This window comes from Halichoeres trimaculatus, unplaced genomic scaffold, assembly GCF_033239565.1.
Source record: "Halichoeres trimaculatus isolate MK-OKI-2021-1 unplaced genomic scaffold, fHalTri1.1 fHalTri1_scaffold_17, whole genome shotgun sequence".
NCBI classification, from domain to species: domain Eukaryota; kingdom Metazoa; phylum Chordata; class Actinopteri; order Labriformes; family Labridae; genus Halichoeres; species Halichoeres trimaculatus.
The window spans coordinates 18,297,664-18,316,691 of record NW_027437195.1 but is presented as its reverse complement, the minus strand read 5'-3'; the positions used below and the strand labels follow the sequence as shown (position 1 = coordinate 18,316,691).

General features: G+C 42.9%; 1 protein-coding gene across 1 annotated transcript in view; it reads left to right on the top strand.

Moving 5' to 3' along the window:
* The first annotated feature begins 496 nt into the window (after positions 1 to 496).
* Positions 497 to 19,028, top strand: part of tiam2a (TIAM Rac1 associated GEF 2a) — a 78,564-nt gene continuing 60,032 nt past the window's right edge. The window contains exon 1 of the mRNA XM_074691496.1: positions 497 to 747. The gene's annotated coding sequence lies outside the window, so the exon portion shown is untranslated. The remainder of the gene's footprint in view (positions 748 to 19,028) is intronic.

Below are 19,028 nucleotides of genomic sequence, written 5' to 3'. Positions count from 1 at the left end.
ACAATGCATTTTTAAACATAACCAAGTTGCATTTGATTATTTTAGAGCTACTGTAACAACCTGGTGACAGACACAGAGCTCTGCAGTGCAAATAAATGAAGTGCCACATTTTATTTAAGGAACTTATTTTTCAGATGGAAAATAATAATAATCCTAACTGAATAGCACCTTATCGGCAGAATTTTTTTCACAACAACTTCAGTACTCTTTTGTCGTATTGACATGGAATAATATGCTAGAATAACAAATATGAAAAGTGTAGGAAAACTACTTTAGATAAATGAGATATTTAGGCAAACATTCAGTTGGGTAAAATGCCCTCTTGGCTCATTTTGACTTAAATTAGGACCCTGATTTTTTGTGAGAGACCCAGATAAAGTCCACGACCCGCTGTTTTACAACCTGACTTTGGACCTTCTATCAGAGCTTTACAACTACTTTCCATTAATCCCCGAGCCGTCCACGCTGTAGTGAAGCACACAGCCATCCCCCCTCTGTATGTCCGTGGGAAGGAGGAGTTTAACCCCACATTGTCTGGGAGGAGTCCGCAGTCTCTTGGCGCTCCGTCCCAGGATCGTTGGGTCTGAGAACAGAGAAACCGGGGAAGTAGTCTCTAGTAGCGAAAACCTGAGCTACTGTTAAATCCCTTATTGAATGTAACAACGTTTAATGTGTCTGTCTGTCGCGAGGAGGGGAGCACGTGCGGAGTGACTGAAGAGAGTGTTCAGTCAGAGGAAACTGGAGCCGGTGAGTTGTACGCGAACTTATGTCCCAGTCATGCCGGGTTTTAAAGATTCACTCCTGTAAACGCGCCGTTTCCTCCGTTTCAGTCAGGGTTGCAAAGTTTGAGTGAACAAAAGTTTGCTCTCCTTTGTGTTGTATTCTGTGTTTACTGTAGCAGTGACTCCTCTCGGCTTACTGTGAGCGGTGAATCTCTCTGCAGCAGCTGTGACTGAAATCGTTATCTGCTGCAAACATGTGAGCCTTTAGTATATAACTGTTTCATTGTTGATGCTTGTAGTTTGACAGTACATCACTTCATAAAGTGCTGTGTGGTTCATCTGTTTCATGTTCCCTGGAGAAAAAGAATGACCTCTTCCAATGTATTTATAATGATCAGATAATAAAGGAGACAGTTTCCTCATTGACATGAAATATCTTTTACTAAACCTTTTGTGATGTGGAACCTAATTATGTTGGATAAATAACATTAATGGCATCCTGTCAGCATGCCTATCAGTGGGTGTAAATGAAACCTTCATAAAGGAGGCAGTGGGTGTCATTCAGTGGAAACAAACATCACTTTGCTCAGAGGTGTAGCACACAGTTTTGTTAGAGGTTGTTTATTTCTTCTCTTGGCTCCTGTTCTGATTTATGAACTGAGTGATTGGGGGCATTGGTCATCCTCTTAATGCACGGTTATGTTCTGCTGTTGTGTTTGACTGTGATTTACCGTCACTTTGTATTGTTATTTAGCCTTGTGCAAGGATGGCAAGGCCCTTAAGCCACAAACATAAGTAACAAAAGGGCCCTTGGACCCCTGGAGTGAAGGGCCAACCCAGAGCAAATAGACCCGAGAACTAGAAGGGAAGGCTGGTGTGCCTTTTGGACGGGCGGGCCTTCTGCCATGGAAACCTGTCACGTGAAGGTGTCAATCTGACTGTGTTACAATCTCTGCACACAGCTGAGGAGGGCTGTAATAATAAAAACACGGGCTAATGTTTGACTTACAGAGTCTGGCTGGCCTCGTTATCGATCCGTCTGAAGGCTTTGGCTGTCCAATATTCTCGCCACAGCGTCTTTGTGGAAGTGTTCAGCTGAGGAAATGTGTTGCTTTAATGCTAATTAAAGAGATTAATCATTATTGAATGATGGATTAGATAAGTGGATGCACAGTAAATGGTTAGTCATCATTAACTGGGATCACTTTTATTCAGGATTTAGGCTCAGCCGCACGAGAGCAAGAATGTCTTTCGTTTATTATTGAAGAGGGGGAACACGCTGTGTGATTGGTTTTTATTTCATCCGGCCTTTCAAAACCCCTTGCTTGTATAAGCTTCACAAAAATAGTTGCTCACTTACGTAATTGTTGATGTTCTTGAGTGTGCACCCACTTCTTTGTTTTTAGGAATCAGAAACTAAATCGCCGGGTCAGAAGCCGAGCACGATATGCATGCTTTCGCCTCTGTGGTTTGAATTTTTGTGGCAAAGAAATCCTCAACCATGAGGAACGTTCTGTTTTACTGTCCTGTTTTCCCGGGTTTGGGTCTGGGTTATGATTCAGAGTGATCCTGATTGAGTGTGTCCCGTAATTTCCTTTTAGTGGAAAAAGTGAATGTTTGGCTTGTTAAATCCTTTCCTTTGTGACACAAACGGGAGTTTTGCCTTCCAGTTGGGGGGACTGTCAGCAGTCAGAGTTGTTTACTTGTAACAAAAGCGAAATGTTACGCTGCCTCTCTTTGAGTGGTGCGCAGTTACTTCACAAACATCTTCAGCTCATCTTTTGTCTAATTCAAGTTGAAGGCTTCTTTAACAGCACAGAGCGGTGACACCAGTATCACAGGAACTCCCCTGAAAAACACAGCACATCTGTCTTGAAGTGAGCTGATATACAGGGTGTAACACGGTGGAATTATGTCAAGGCTTGTGGAAGAAAGACTCCTCTTGTTAGTGATACGTTTGATATGCTCTGTGAACATGTGTCATGTGAGAAATTGCTCTTCTAGCTGTGTATGACTGCCTGTCTTTGTTAATTCTGAAGGGCTATAGCAGTCTGAGAAATGCTGCTGTTTCTTGTGCTCTGCTCTGCATATTTTTCTCCATATAAGGTGACTTATCAGGCATGGGTAGCATCTGTGCTTATTGTCACACAGGGATGAAGGCTTTCCACTGTCTAGGTATAGAGGCACTGCAGGGGGAAACCACAGGGGCTCTTCATCATAAGACAAAAGGATTGCGATGGGTCTAACTCTCTTCTGCACATCTCTTCAAATTCCCTCCCTTGATCAGTGGGATGCACTTTTGGTGCCCACTTTTTTATACAAACACAGACCAGTCAAGCAAAGTAATGGTGGCCTGTGTGTTTCTATTTCTCTCTTTTCTGGTTAGGATTATATTTGGCTTTCAGAGTGTTCGCTGGTAGTGTACAGCCTGCAGAGTCTGGAGTGGTTGCTATAAAAAGCAGGTGAACTAAAAGCTGGTGCTGACAGCATCTTGGCTGACTCTTCTTATTTGCTACTGCACTCACCGAGACGCCAACCAAAACACACATGGCTGGCTTTGACCTCATGCGTGCACAGACACAGGTCAGAAAGCTATCACCAACCTGACACTGACTTCATCTGTGCTGTCTTTAAATGGCAGCCTGGATGCAAAACAAAAACTTAAACCATGTCTCTTAAAACGTCCAGAAAGAGACGCTTGTTCCTTTTGTGCTGCATTATTCAGTGAGTCTGAATTTAACTTATTTTGTTGTGGCTACTAGTTTAATAGATGCACCGCCATCCACTGTGAGAGATTTGTTAAGTCAGCTTCACTTTGTGAAGCTTCTCCAACACGAGATCCACCCTCGGCTGCACAAAGAGTATCGTTCTGTCCAGCTCAGCAGAGCGACGACTTGGTCTCATCCAGCTGAACCGATGCACCCATTCACGGTCTCTTTATAGCTGCGTCTCCACCACCCTTAAAGAGATTAATGCATGGCTCCAAATTGATTTGCACTCTTTCAGGTTCACTTGTTTAAGAATAGATTGTAGGTATGCAAAGAAAATGAAGATTAAACGGTCGCGCTTTAACGACGTGTCCGAAGAGGTAACAAATTAAAAGATACTGGAGGTGAAGAGGGTGTTTGGTTGCTCTTAAACTGTGCCGACGACTTCACTTGTGATCACAGCTTTCATTAACCTCGAAGAAATAACCACGAGACGTGCCATTACGGCTCTTTTATTGATGGTCATATAAATCATATTGTGAATGGTGAACGTGAAGCAAGATGGCAGCACTTGAGTAGCAGTGCATGTAATTCCTGTAAGCCCACCAGACGATGTACAATATTTCAGTCTGGGGAAAAGTGCTGCTGCAGCACTTTGAACCCGACGAAGTGATTTACAGGCTGTGGAAATACATGTTGTAGTTTGATTACCAAAATGTATGAACAATGAGGTGGAAAGGACGAGGACTGCTGGGCACAGAAGCTATTTGCTGGGGTATTGATCTGGGTATAGGACTTGATAATCTCTTGAAAATCCACCTGCGACAGACCCTGTTGGAGTGTGTGATCTTTGATGCTCAAAGCACAGTCTGTCTGCTAGGGGTGTGGGAATTAAAGAATTGAAAATTGGAATATAAGGAATTTTTATTTGACAATATCAAAATCTGGATTCTTTGTCAAAAAATTGATTTTTCTTTTCAAATTTGTCATTTCAGTGTTTGTTTGCCACTTTTCTCCAGCCGAGGATGAAATGTTTCTGACTCATGTGATGTGCATTTTATGGGAAAATATGGATCCTGATATAGTCTGTAGACATTATCATCATCATTTAACTTTTTCAAATGGTCTAGTGTAAAAAAAGCAACTTAAAAATCACAAAAAACATAAATATCAAAGAATCGCAATGTAAGTTGAATCGGCACCCAAATAATTGTGAAAGAATCAAATCGTGAGAATAGCATATTGTCCCAGCCCTACTGTCTGCTGTTTTAAAGATAAAGAATCTTTGGTTTTCAATCCAAGCAAAAAACAAGTAGAATGAAATATCTGCTTTATGCTGCATTTTACATCATATCTGTTTCTGACATCTGTTTCAAAAAACGCCTCATCCAGGCACGTTCTCCACAGGATCAACCAGCCTGTTTGTATGGAAATGCCCTCTCTGCTCCCCCTCTCTTAACTCTGAGCCTGCTTACAGGTCGATCCTTATAACAATAGAGATTGTGATTGATCTGCCCCACCTCGGCCCAGTAGCCATAAGGTCTTCCTCACTACTCTTGCCCTATTGGAAAGGCAAACACAGCTGGTGCTGCCGGCCAAAGTGCTCGGTGCCTGGATGCTCAGTTGGCGCCGCGTGTCTTGTGTTCCCCCAATGATGGATGGAGCAAATTGTGGGTACACATTTCCTCCGACACATCCCACCTGCTCATCAATTGATGGAGGCTGATTGTCTTGTTGGTTTTGGATGAAAGCGAGGAGACCTAATGATGTATTTTGGGAAGGACTGCACCACAAGCCGGGCATTTGATTCTGCTAAATTTATCATCTGTTCAAAAATCAAAGCTGAGCTCATATCATTGTTGCTGGACCAGTATCCAATCACAGTGTGATATTTTGAAGTATGATGAATCTTCTTTTATTACCACAAAGTTAATAAGAGCTGATGAGAAAGAATGATACCACACACACAAATCCATCACTGACCACACATGGATCCAGCAGTTTTCAATACTTCATTTATCATGGTTTCATCCATCATGCCACTGAGTTGTTATAACTCTGCCGTCTCACAAGATATTGATGTTGTTTCCCGTCTTTTTCTTGCTTAGTAGCTCGCTCTGCTGAGCCGCATGCAGCATGACATGCCCTTATCTCTTCAGTTTCCTGGGCTTTGTGACCGACGTGAAGTGCTTTTGAGGTTCTTTGGCAGCCGTCGTGTTGGAGCTTTGTTGAGGAATATTTTCAGGCTCATTAGCACCCCTTCCCCTGTCCAGCCTACTCCCTGCTTAAGCAGTCAGTGGTTTGATCTCCGAGCAAGATAAGCTCTTTTCTCCACTCCTCAGTCTCCGGGCCTTGTCATGTTGGTTCAGTCATTTGGCGTGCAGCCAGTGTAAACAGAGACACGGTCCTGATTGCTTTAGGTCATTGGCAATCCTGGCATCCACTCAGTGAACATGCTCAATTAAAGCTTTTTTGAAAATCCTTTTCTCCAAAGAGGTAAATGTATCCAAACGACCTTTTTCCTGGGGCAGTATAAACATCAAGGCTTGGTTTGTTGACAGGTCTCAGCCGTCAGAGGGTAAAAGTTTTGTGAGTGAAAGGCTTGTAACAGTGCACACCATCATTACATGGACATCTTATCAGCATCATCTGCAGTGGAATGGCAGGAAAGTAGTATAAAATACATCAAATCTTTAATTTGGGGGAACTGAGTTCTTTATCAGCCTGTCTGCAGCAGGAGAGCCTGTGTGTGTGGGCTTGTTTATTTTTACAGCACTTTCTGGATGCCTTAAGATCGACTAACCCTTCTTCATTCCTGGCTATGGTGGACTTGGGTTTCCTCATCGCCTAAAATTGTCCAACTTCACTTTCTCTGCTCTGCTAGAGCCAAGACATGATCTCTGCTTGGCTGTTACATAAGAGCTGTTTGACTTGGGTTTGCTCTCTCTGGTCCAGAGGGAAAAACTTGCTCACACTGCTTGGCTGCCGCCCTGACTGCACACCCCGCAGCTCAGGTGGTTTTAACAGTTGATGGGCACAGGTGCAAAGGATTTTCTCGACTTTCTAAGTAAGGCATGTGAAACTGGAGGAAGATCAAGAGAAGCTCAACTGGCTGATGTGTCTTTCTGATCCCTGTTGCGTCCCACTTCTGGGAAAGTTTTGCAAACAAACAAACCATCGACTGTACTGCCAATGAAGCAGACAATGGCACCACGTTTCTTTAAAGTCCAGGTTAGTCTTATTTCTGGTAGGTTCCTCCATAGGTTGATGCCAAGTCAAGCAGATTACATAGAGTGCAGGATGCAGCTCAGCTTGTTGCAGCCTGGAACAGTCGTGCAATATTAATACGCTCCCATCCTCAGACGGTGTGTTACAGCAGATGCCACCAGGCGCTCATAAATGATGCTTTTTAAAAGTTTTATCAGTCATGGGTTCACTGTCATGTCAGGGGATTATTGAAGGTTGCCTCTCAGGGAAATGTGATACTGTGGAGTTGGGGAGAGGATGCGGGGTAAATATCAAGGCAAGTGCTTAATGTTCATTAAATACTCGAGACAGCAAATATGAGTCTTCATTTACAACTAGGGATGGGTACCTTTCACATTTGTAACAATATGGTACTGATGCCTGGTAACTGGCAGTCGGTATTGGTACTCAACGGAACCAATTTTTGGTACTTTTTTGCATTTATGTGGTAAAAAATATCAATTTGTTTAATAACAAAAAATCTCATTTTTTTCAATATAATATAAATAATTTATTTATTCTTCAATATATATAACCTTGCAATGCTGTGTTCATGTCCAGCATGGAGAATCGCCCACTCTTCCACTCCCTCTCAACAATCAGGGATGTGTTTAGGTACCTAAACATGATACCTTTTGGTTTTTACGTGAAACGATACTTATGACAGAATTCGGTCGGTACCTATGGAAGTACCTAATTTGGTACCTATCCCTTTTTACAATGGAATCACCCAACAGAGTACGGGATTTATTAGAAACTGGAGAAACTGTTGCCTGAATTGTCTGCAGCTTGAATCAAATTCTGTTAAAACTTCTAAAGTCAAGGAAGTGAACTCTTGCTTTAAAGACTCTCACTTATCTTTTCCTCTTCCTGTGTCTAAGAACTCATATATTGACTTAAAAAAAAAAAGAGTATCAAAAAAAATCCAAGTAACACCCTTTATAGTTTTAGAGGCACTGACAAATTGACACAAATTTTATGTCTCTATCAGTCTCCTTAGATTTTGCTTCATATTTCTCATTGACAGTAAAAAGTGTTGAACTTCTTCTCGGCAAAGGAATAAAAATAGTTACTGCTGCTTCTTCCTGAAGTACAACTCTTTTTGCCCATGAGATACAACAGGAATGTTGAAATATTCAGGGAACCACAAGATCCAAATATCACTGAGGTAGTTGTGATTTGCTGTGACCTCACCTCTTTCTGTGTCCTTGCCTGGACGCTTAATGGCATGGCTGGGGCTGGACAGGTCATCTCACTCAACCTCTCAAACCTCCCTCGAGGTTTGACCCTCTCTGCGGGACCATTGTTGGCTTTTCCAGATGGATCTCCCTGGAAGTGGAGGATGCGTAGGCCAGCAGTGTCCACAGTTTAGACTGCTGTTCTGTGGGGAAAGAAGAATGCCTGACTCACAATTACAAGTTCTGTGTATATCCTGTCCGTGTGTGTGTGTGTGTGTGTGTGTGTGTGTGTGTGTGTGTGTGTGTGTGTGTGGAGTATGTGGGGCCGCTGTGTTGCATATGTTGTGTGGCAGCTCCTCTGCCTGCATTCTTTGTAGCAGAATAACAAGCGCTCTGTGTTTTACAGCATCACTCTCCCATGCCTTCATTATCCATGTTGAGGGGGTATCTGTGTGTGAACCTCCTGTTGCCTCTAACAGGGTGAAAGTTCTGATCTCCTTCTCGTTTCCTTTCATCTTCCACGAGCATATAAATAAACCTCTTTCAGACATGTTGCTTTTCTTCTACACCCACCTCCCTTTTAAAAACTCATTGATATGCACCGTGCATGTGCCAGGATCTAGTGTAACGTGAATGCATGCAGCGGTGAAGTCATTCATTATAAATCATTTCCCCTTTAGAGGGTGAAATCATTTATTCACAGTCTCATGAGGTTAGTGATCCAAGGAGCACACCCTGACTGGTGACTAATAGGTGGCTGATGTTGTGTCACTCAACCTGCAGACATGCTCTGGAAACACTTTGCTGTCGAGGTTATTGCGTTTTATCTTCTCTGTCAAACAAAGAAGTACAAGAAAGCTTTATTTCCTTTTATTTGCCTGAGGTGTCTGAGCAGGGTTATGACAGTTTTCATCAGGGATTGCCAATTTTCTCCAGTCCAAAATGCCTGTTTCCCCTGGCATCGGCTGTATCTGTAAAAGAATGACTTTAATAACTGTGATATTTTCTTGAAGCTATTTTCAAAACCATTCCTGTCTCTTTAGGCGCTCGTCCTGCTCCTCACTAGTAATTTTGTGTGTATGAGAGCAGGCGGTTTGTCTCGAGCAGCAAGCCCTGTGGTCTGCTCGCGTGGAGAAATCGGCCTCACTGGAAACTAGCGGCTGCTCTTTTTATACTAATAACAATATTACACTGTGCATAAGTTTGAACTGGCATGCCAAGGCTTCAACTTTTAAAAACAAAGTGGAGAAACGCCAGGAACTGGGGTTTCCTGACGGTTAGGACAACTTAAACAGGGCTGGGTGAGAGGTGGATTTGGAAAGCTGTGCTGTGTTATTAGCCTTATTTATTGTTTCTTTTTGAGTTTTGTTTTTGTCCTTTGACACAATAAGTCATATGTTAATTTCTCGTTAAGCTCCGAGAACTTTGAAAAGTGAAAGTCAAAGTTAATTACAACATTTCAGCCTTTTCTGTTCCTCTTTTTGCATGCACAATTCCTAATTGGCCCTCGAGTTTGGCCCCAGAGAAACACCCCATTAGTCAGTGGGCAACTTTTCCAAAAGGATGATAGCTTGTCTGTGTGTGTCCGAATGTTCATGTCTGTCCCAGACATGCCTGCTGCTTTTGCTAATCATGCTATCATACACTGCCACAGGCTTTTTTTCTGAGCCAGCAAGTATTTTAACAAGCAGGAAGACTGCGCTCATTCTTTCCGATCTTTTACCACCATTTGTATCATAACCCTTGATGTTTTGGCCGTTTTTGGCCTGCTGTGCATCGCACTTTGGGTAGCCACAGGACTCCAAGGCCAAGGCGCTCCTCCTGTAGCATGAAAGTTATAGAAAAAGTTCAGCAGCATCATCTCCACACTGTGTTCAGAGTCACATTAGAGCTGCTTTGATGTAGTCTGATACAAAACAGCCTCACAAACAAGTCAGATCAGGTTAGATTTTCAAAGCGGGCTATGCCTCTGTGGTCATTACATCTCTTTAAAGTGGGCTGCAGTGCAGCGTGTAGTGTCAGAACACCCTGCTCCTTGTTCTTTTGTTATTATCCTTTCAGGGTGGCAGTGGGTTCTCTTGATCATTCAGGAGTCAGGAAATCTGTGAATCCCTCGCAACTCTTCCTTTCTCCTTCCTTTCTCCTTTCTTTCTTCTTTCTTCTTTCTTCTCAGCGGGGGAAACAGTTGCCACATCTCCCCCAGTACGGAGAAGAACAGCGGATGGTTTGTAGTCAACCGTTTGCCTCAAGGGTTAAGGATCCATCTCTATTCCCTGTAAGCCCTCCCCTACTTAGGAGGAGAAGGCTGTGAATAAATACCACCCTTGTCCTCTCATAATGGAACAGCTTGACCCCTCGTGACCTCTGCTGGTTGGAGCATCTGCCTGTCGATTCCACCAGCCCATCCTGTGGGACCTCAGCGGGCTGTCACATCAGTCTGTGAGTGCTAATCCAATTGGTCAAGGAATTTCTTTAATGGGATGAAAATTTAGGGCAGGCCTGTCATTTTTCAAAGTGATAAAAAAAAAAATCACATCAGCCCAGCTATGTAACTGTGTTGATTTACAGTCTGTAATCCTGAGAAAAGGACTTGTTTCTCACTGAGCGCTGTGCATGAAGACTGCATAATGAGTGTAGTCCTCATTGACATTCTTGTGACTCCCTGTATGGATGGGATAATAATGAGTTTGGCAGGGGACCTTAATTTAATCATGTCGGTAAAAGTGGTTCACATGTGGTGCAGCTGCTAGCGCTTAGCCCAACCTTGCCATGCCCCTAGATGAGGTGCAGTTCAGTCCCAGAATTACTGTGTTTCTGTGTTATCAGTCTTTCTAAAGCACATTCCCCAGTGAAAAGGCTTTACAGAGCTGGACAAAGGAGTTTGTTTTGCAAAGATTTGTGTGCAAGTTTTCTGCCACAATCGAATTAGCTCACGTGCCTCAGAGTCCGCGTGACTGGAGAAACTGGTTTAGGTGTTTTTCCTGCAGCCAGCACAGGTCAGTCTTTGTTGTTGTTGTTGATTTAACTCCCCCAGTTAAACACAGTGCTGCTTTGTGGAGCACCTGTTCTGGATTATACTTTGATAACGGCTCCTGGGTAATTTCTTGTGATAGTGCGATGGTGAAATCTAAGCTCACCTTCATCATTCGCGGCTCCTTCAGGGTGAGCTTTCAGATAATTCCTGCCACAATCTGTTTCGACTTGACAAGGAACACACACTCACATGCTCTACCAAGACAATTTTCTTCAAACAGGTTTAACACAACATTCTATACACTCGAGTGAGCTGCGTGTTAACCTATGACACAGTTTGGCTGTGAAAACTAGGTCATGGTCTGTGGGCTGACTGAGAGTCTGCAGGAAAGTGGCTAAAAGACATGCAAAGTAGCGTCCACACACACATCAACACACTCCCCCCGCAGGTGTTTAACCTGTTTATGAGGGTTGAATTAGCCTCTGCACAACGTGACCGATGTGGCCTTGTTTCTCACAAAAGCTTATGCCCCCTGAAATAAGCAGGCGTACAGACACTGCCAGCCACAGCTTGGAGCGTGCATGGTCAAACTTGTAGTTTTCATGCAACCAGGTGTGACTGTTTGTTTACAAAATTGCTCTCAATCAGTGGTCGAATATTTCTGACTCAATTTCACATTTATACAAACTCATCAAAGGCGTCATGTATGCGTGATGCTCAGCGGGCACAAAGTTGCCGTCCTGTACCTTTAATGCAGATAAGCTCTCTCTGTGTAAACAATAACACCAGACTCTGTGGTTGTGAGTAAAAAATCTCAGTGTGTGAGTGAGTTGGTGCTTGGCTCCTCACCAGCTGTCTCACCCATCACTAGAGCTTTCAGGATGCTGAGCAGACAGCCCAGCTCAGATTTCTCTTATCAGTAAGTCTAAACCACAGACAGTAACAGACACTGTATGTTATGAACAGCTGGGCTTCAAACAAGTTGTTTTGAGTAACTAGAACAGAAGCTGCCTTCCTGTAAAATCAAGCCTGCACTAAAGCCGGCCTTATTTTATTACCTGTTTATTGCTCTGTGAATTTACCAACCTCTTGATACACTGCCTACTCATCAGAGAAGATTAGTTTTTCTCTCTTTTGGAGCTGCGAGCAGATTCCTGTTGGAGGGTGTTTGCTGTGCTGGAGAATTTGCATGAACTTTTTCAACCTGTGAGCTCAGACTCGTGTTAACTGCACTGTTAGTGGGAGGCTTAATTTTGAGGGGTTGCCTGTGAAGTGAAGGAGAATCCAGGTGCAGCATGCGATATGTCCAAACAGTGTCGATTGCACCTGATAGGTGGTTTATTTAGCAGCCCATACTGTGGTCCTGTATTTACTCGACTCTGATGTAGGTCCTTGACCTGATCCTGACAGCTCCTCCACTTTATCCGGCCATCTACAGCCAGCAGCCTGACTTCAGTCTGCTCAGCCACACACCAGGACGTACACTCGTCTCGCCCGGGCCAGGCTGAGAATACAGGAGACATTTCTGTTGGAGCACTGTGAGAATTTTCATCTTAAGCAGAAACAAAGTACACTCGAGCATTTGTGGTGTGGTTTAAGGTTTGCCTGTTCTTAATGAGCAAAGCAGACCTGAAATGTGTTGTGAACAGATTAATCCTCCATTCTGGGGGAGAGGGATTATCCTGCTTGTTTGTGGCTCAGTGTCACTCGTTTCAGACATTTATATTAGTGTCTGCATTCAAAAAAGGCAGAATAAAACAAATCGTTTGAGAAGTTCACTGTGTGAAAGGCATGTTTACTGCCATTGTTCATGTCATGCTATTTTTCCCCATGTCTTCATGTTAGTCTCCTCCTCACTTGTTAAAATCCATCCTCAGCACTTAACTGAGACAATCCCTCAGACCCGCCAGTGTTGATAAAAGAAAAGGCGTAATGGCCTCAGGTAATGGCTGCTAATGGCCAGCTGAGCATTAGTTCCTTTGTTATAACTTAGCCTTGACCAAGTCGACAAAACTGCCCAGACAGGTCCGGACTAGTCCAACCACCTCTGACAAAACCAAGTCTGTCAGTCTCTGCTTTAGTGGACTTGATTATGATGTATAGCTGGCAGAAAAAATGCGAAGCTAAGTCTTAGCGCATATACTGTGTGTCTCACCTTTGCTGTTATTAGCTTGTTTGCTTGTGGGTGTCAGTCAAATTGTCTCCTTAGCGGTGTGGTCAGGAGAATAATGCTCATGGATTCGATCAGAGTGAGCCGAGTGATTCATGCCCTATTTGGCCTGACTGTGATCTACACTTTGTCCCTTAATAGGCAATAAAAAGAGAGCCATGGCCAGTCGGAGTGCTAGTTTACCATGAACATATGGCTCGCCTTGGCATTGGAAGATAACATTTGAATTACCATATCCATTAGTGTCAACCTGTCCTCTGGCTTTTCGGGCCTAAATCACATGCGAGTGGCCCATCAGCTCACAGGGTGCCAACAGATTTCAGAGTCAAGTTTTGTGCGTGTAGCAGGAACATTTGGCTCTAGGATCCATGAGTGGTGCCCTACCCACAGGGTGGGGGGGGAGGCCACGAAGGTGAAGTCCCTCTGGCGTCAGAGCTCCTCAAGAATGCAGAGACGGATTAATGCAGGTTTGTGGCAGTGATGGATGAGAGGAGGAGCTCCACACACACTCACACACACACACACACTTGCACACAAACACTCTCACATGTACATATGCCGACAGAGCATCTGGATGCAGACTGTTTGGCCCTTCCCTGCAGGAGTGTATGCCAGTCGAGCAGGTGTGTGTGGTTTGTGTGTGTGTGTGTTCTGTCTGGGACAAAGCCAGTCTTGGTTGTTTGCCCTACTACCCCAGATAGAGCTGTATTCACCAGCCACATGTCATTTTGAGTGGCTTTTATTCTGCCAGTTCACGTGGTGGGCACTTTGACCGACTCTCCTTTCAAATTACAGATAAACCGATTTCTTCTCCTTCAATAAGCGTTTCCTTCCTGTCCAGTCCAATGATGGATCTTGTATGCACATGTTAGTGGTTTTAAATATTTTTCGTACATCGATTATTGTACACGCTCACCTCTACCTGCCTCCAAACCCACAGTTCCCCATTGTTTCCCAGAATCCTCTGATGATCCCGTGTGACCTCCAGCAGCTGGCTCTGTGTGACTGATATTGTACTGTGATGGTCAATGATCTGTGATGGATCACCTTAGGGAGCTTGGGCTGTGTCTCACATGACTGCTGCAGTACACTACAGTGGCTATTGCGATGGTAATGAGTGAGTAAGTCGCGGGCTGATGGTATTAATCACTAAAGCTCACACCACAGACAGTGTGACAGATTATCCTGCAGCGCACAAAGGACAGGCACAGTCACTTCAAGTGGAGATGATACAGTTTGGAGCAGGTGTTTTATGCACTTTGTATCTGTAAAATATACAAAGTCACTGTAACCTTAGAGAGGCGTGGAGGAAAAAATGATTCTGCTTTCACTGATATTCCTCGAGATCAAAACAGCTTTACTGATGATGCTTTTTCCCCTTTCCCCTGTCTCAAAGGCCCTCTGTCTCTTATCTGCGGGGAGATAATTAGGTATCTCTCCACCCGCTTTGTGCACGGAAGCTGTCGCGCTCTGCCCCGACATCCTGGGCAGGGCTGGGTGTCTGCTTGTTTTCCCAGGAGCCTCGGGTTGTTTTATCTGACCCAGTGGCTGCTAAAGACTCCACATGCTTCGTATGCACCGCCTGTCCTTTCTTCTTTTCCTCCTATCACCATCACCTCAGGGCAGTTTTAACTCCTCTGTTTAGAGACAGGGGCTCTTAGAGCTTGATCTGCTTTGAGGAGACACCAGTAGAAAGCTGAGTAAACAACAAGGCTGAGATATTCTGCCGCAGCACAGATGTGGAGGTGTGTGTGTGAGAGCATGCTGATTGCACCAGAAAATCAATCCAGCTAAATTGTCTGGGTATTAGTCACTCTGAAAGCCAGATACTGTAGCCGTGGCTCAAGTTCAAGGATGTGTGTGCATGAATGTGCCTTTTTCCTCCAGATTTTAACCCTCCAAATGACCTTCTTCTGTCCATTAAGCTGCTTAATTAGCAGTGAAGCTGATGGAAAGCTGATTTGCACCTGCAGTCTTCCAGCTGTTTGCCAGATCTCGCACATGCACGCACACTCTTCATCTTTTTTTTTTCGTTAACCTGTTTGTCCCTCTGCTGTTTAAGTCATGCACATGCATTCAAACATACACATTAAGAAATGGCAGATAGGTGCTAAAACTAAGGATGCTCTGATCCAGCTTTTCTGGTCCGGATACTGATACCTGGGCTTTGGGTATCGACCGATAATCTGTATGTTCTCTCTGGGATAAGACTGGTAATGTTTTGAGTAAAAGACAAAAATGAGAACATATGGAATTACTGAAGTTAATATTTATTTAAACTATAAGTGTTAAAATGTTTAACAGAAGTTTAGTTAAAAAAATGCTTCAGAATTTAAAGGAATGACTATTTAATTGTAAAATTTTATACCTTGTAGACTAAATCATAGTTTAGCCTCAGTGTCAAGTTTGGACCGATCGTTTCCCAACGATACCCGATCCAACTTTGAGGGGCTGGATCGGCACTGATACCCGATAACAGAATAGGATTGGTGCATCCCTAGCTAAAACCCCAGTCTTCCAAAATCTTTGTCGTCTTTGTCGACGTGGGGGCGCTAGCATCAGGCTAGCGCAAACACACAGAGCGCAGCAAGTGAGCCTCGAGAGCTTGTCAGGGGCAATGCAAGTTAACGTAGTAGAAACTAGTGTAGAAATACCCCAGTGTAGAAATATTTCGGCTTCAAATAGAATGAATGAGGTGAGCCCATCACCACAGACGAGCCAGTGTGCAGCAACAAAAAAAGGCAACACAACAAACTCACATGCCCGCCTAAAACACAACCACCCAACCCAATTACTAAATTAAAAAGTATTTATGAGAAATAAAGGTTTATTGAATTTGGCATATTATTTCATATGAGTAGTTAATTTGGTCTTTAAAAAATATCCTCAATATATCGTTTATTGCCAAGAATTGTGGGACAGTATATCGTCCAGCAAAATTTGTTGTCAGCCCAGGCCTATGTCTTCCCTGAGCACAGCTGCAGATGTGAATCAGTTTTCTTGTTTCCGGCTTCTCTGATATCGTCTCGAAAGCACACTTTCCCTTCAGATTGACACACATAGTCACCTTTTCTTGTGCAACAAATCCCGGCTAAATTAAAATTGAGTCAGGATCCCCGTGTTTTGGCTGCCTTGTCAGGCGGCGGCTCCAATCTGTAGTAAATGAACTAAGCTGACAGCAGGGGAGGCTGGCAGATAATAAAGATTTCACTGTATGGGATGAAAGGAGGAGGAGGTGAAGAGGAGGATAGATGATGGGAGGGATAACCTTTGTGTGATTTGAATGTCACCGAATGCGACGCACATTTTTCATGTTTCCATCTCATTCAGATTTGTAGGAGTGTATCTGTTGGAATAACACCTTCATTTCAAAAGGTGTGAGTGACTTTATCAGAGATTTATCTCCGTGCAAAGATAGTCAGTTTAAGATGATGCTTGGATCCTTCCACTAGATAGCCCTCAGCAGTTGAAAAGTTAAAATGTGAAGAGGGTTAGACGCCATCCTCTAAACAAAAGACTTGACCTTTCACCTTTCACCTTTCCTTAAAGCGTCCCAGCTTAAGTAAATTCCTCGTCTACACCCCTAATTCTTCTGACCAGCTCACCCTAAAGCGAGTGCATTCTCAGAACATGATATTTAAACCCATGATTCTGGGTGAGTCAGTATACTAATGTGTGCTAAAATGAGCAATTAAGATCAATTTATTCCCTCCCGACGGACGTTTTATTCACAAATTGCTGCAGACTGCAGTCCCCAGTGAGCTGGATAATCAATTGCATCAAACCATAAACGGCCTCCAGCTATGAGAGAGGCTCCATCATGCTGTTTATGAGGGAGACAAGAAATATTAGCATGCTGACTGAAAACTCATCTTTCTTCCTCTGACTCTTGCCCAGATTTTTCTTCTCCTTCCCATTCGTCAGGCTGCTCCCATAAGCATCACTCGACCAACATGGGTTTTTTATTTTTTTATATCAGGAGTGATTGATTGCAAGTAATCCTTTCATCTGAGGTAAAATGTAACATCAGTGTCTGTTTTTTAGTTGGGGTGGCTGTGGCTCGGTGGTAGAGTCGGTCATCTCTGTCCACATGCCGAAGTGTCCCCGGGACATTTGACCCCAAAAACTGCCCTCAGTGATGTGCCGTAGTTGTTTGACTGGGATGGATTTAAAACTGATGGGCTTCATAGCAGCCTTTGCAATCAGTGTATGAATGGGTGATTGGGACAAATGTATAGGTGCTTTAAGCAGTTAAAAGATCAAAGAAAAAAACACAGTCCATCCATTATTTAGTTTAAAACATCACTGGATTTATTTTTTCTGTCAATTACAGTTGCTCTCGATTGAATTGTTGAATTTTTTTTTGCAAACAATGAACTCTTTTTTTCTTCAAGATTAAATTTTATAAATGGTTAAAAAAAATGTGTTAGCAAGCTAGAGTCAAACGAAACTGTGTGGAATTTAAAAGGCTATAGCCAGATATTCATTTATTCCAACAGGGATTATTTACGCTCTTTTATGCTTTTTTTAGGAGATAGGAATATTGATGTAGTGAGAAACATGAGGGCAATATCCAAGAATGGCCTACATCAATGTCCTGCAAGGTTCAAACTGAAACCTGCTTACAGAAGTAAAGTCTCCTTACATGAGAAATAACCGCTATGTCAATTTCTCTGTTGTTGTTGTTTTTGTTGCCGAATGCTTACATCAACATTCTTTCATAAGGGCTGAATTCAAAATAATTCATACTGAGGTACAACTTAGTTTTATACAACATGTTAGTGCATCTAGATGTTTCCAAGACAATAATAAACTGCTATAAACAGAAATGAATTTGTTGTTGTGGCCAAACAGAAAGTGGTGCACTTCAACCACTGGTTGTTAAATAGGGCTCGGACAATAGGCTATTCTAACGATTTGATTTTATTACGATTCTTGGGGTGCCAATTTGATTTGAATTGCGATTCTTCGATATTTACAATTTTTGTGATTTGTAGTTTTCTTTTTTAACACCAGACCATGTGAAAAAGTTAAATGATGATCATAATGTCTACAGACTACATCTGGAGCCTTATTTTCCCATACAATGCACATCGCGTGAGTCAGAGAAACATTTCACCCTCTGCTGGAGAAAAATGGTAACTTTTTTCCAATCCTGTTTACAAACAAAGACTGAAATGAAGAATTTGAATTTGAAAAAAAAAATATGACTTTTTAACAAAGAACCCAGATTTTGATATTGTCGAACAAAAAATTAGATAAATCGATTTTTGATTTTTTTTTTTGTTTAACATATTCAGACTCTTTATGTAATAATGGTTGGTGTGTTTTAGTGGTAAGGACCAACTGACCGAACAACAACTCTGTAGAGCTACTCACCAGTAAAGATAAAAATGGATGTTAACGAAGGCTGACTTTATTAAGTTTTGAAAAAAAGTTAATTTTTCCCAGTCTGGTGTAAAACAGGCTACACACAGATAAATAAACAGAATCCTGTGGACACGTAATACTGAGAGATATCAGAATGTGGAGGCTGAACAAGCATGGGCATCCCAAAGAGATTTCAACCAGCACCTCCAGCAGCAAGACCCGTTTCCTTACTTGGACCACACTTGGACTTGAACTGACTACCTCTGGTTCCCAAGCCAAGACCTAGGTCTTAGATTTAGACACATGACAGGTTACAAAATGCAGAAGATTATGTAAGAGTTCATAACAGTGTGGGTAGATACAGTTTTATCTTTCACTAAAAGATCTCAAGGAAGTGCTTTCGTTTTACTGTCATTACCGTGATCGTAAGTTTGAGGAGATAATACCTGTGAGGAATGTAGTCTAGGCAGAGGAGACTGATAGAGTCTATCAGAGTCCACGCTGATCTTAGTCTCAGTTCACATTCTCTGCTGTTATGAAATCTTTATCTGGAAGCAAAGCGCCTCCCACAAACTCTTTAAAACCTGTGTAATCAAACACATAATAGTTCGTCAGTTTCCTTTTTCCTTGTGTTTCCTTTCCTGGTTTCTCTTGGCTTGT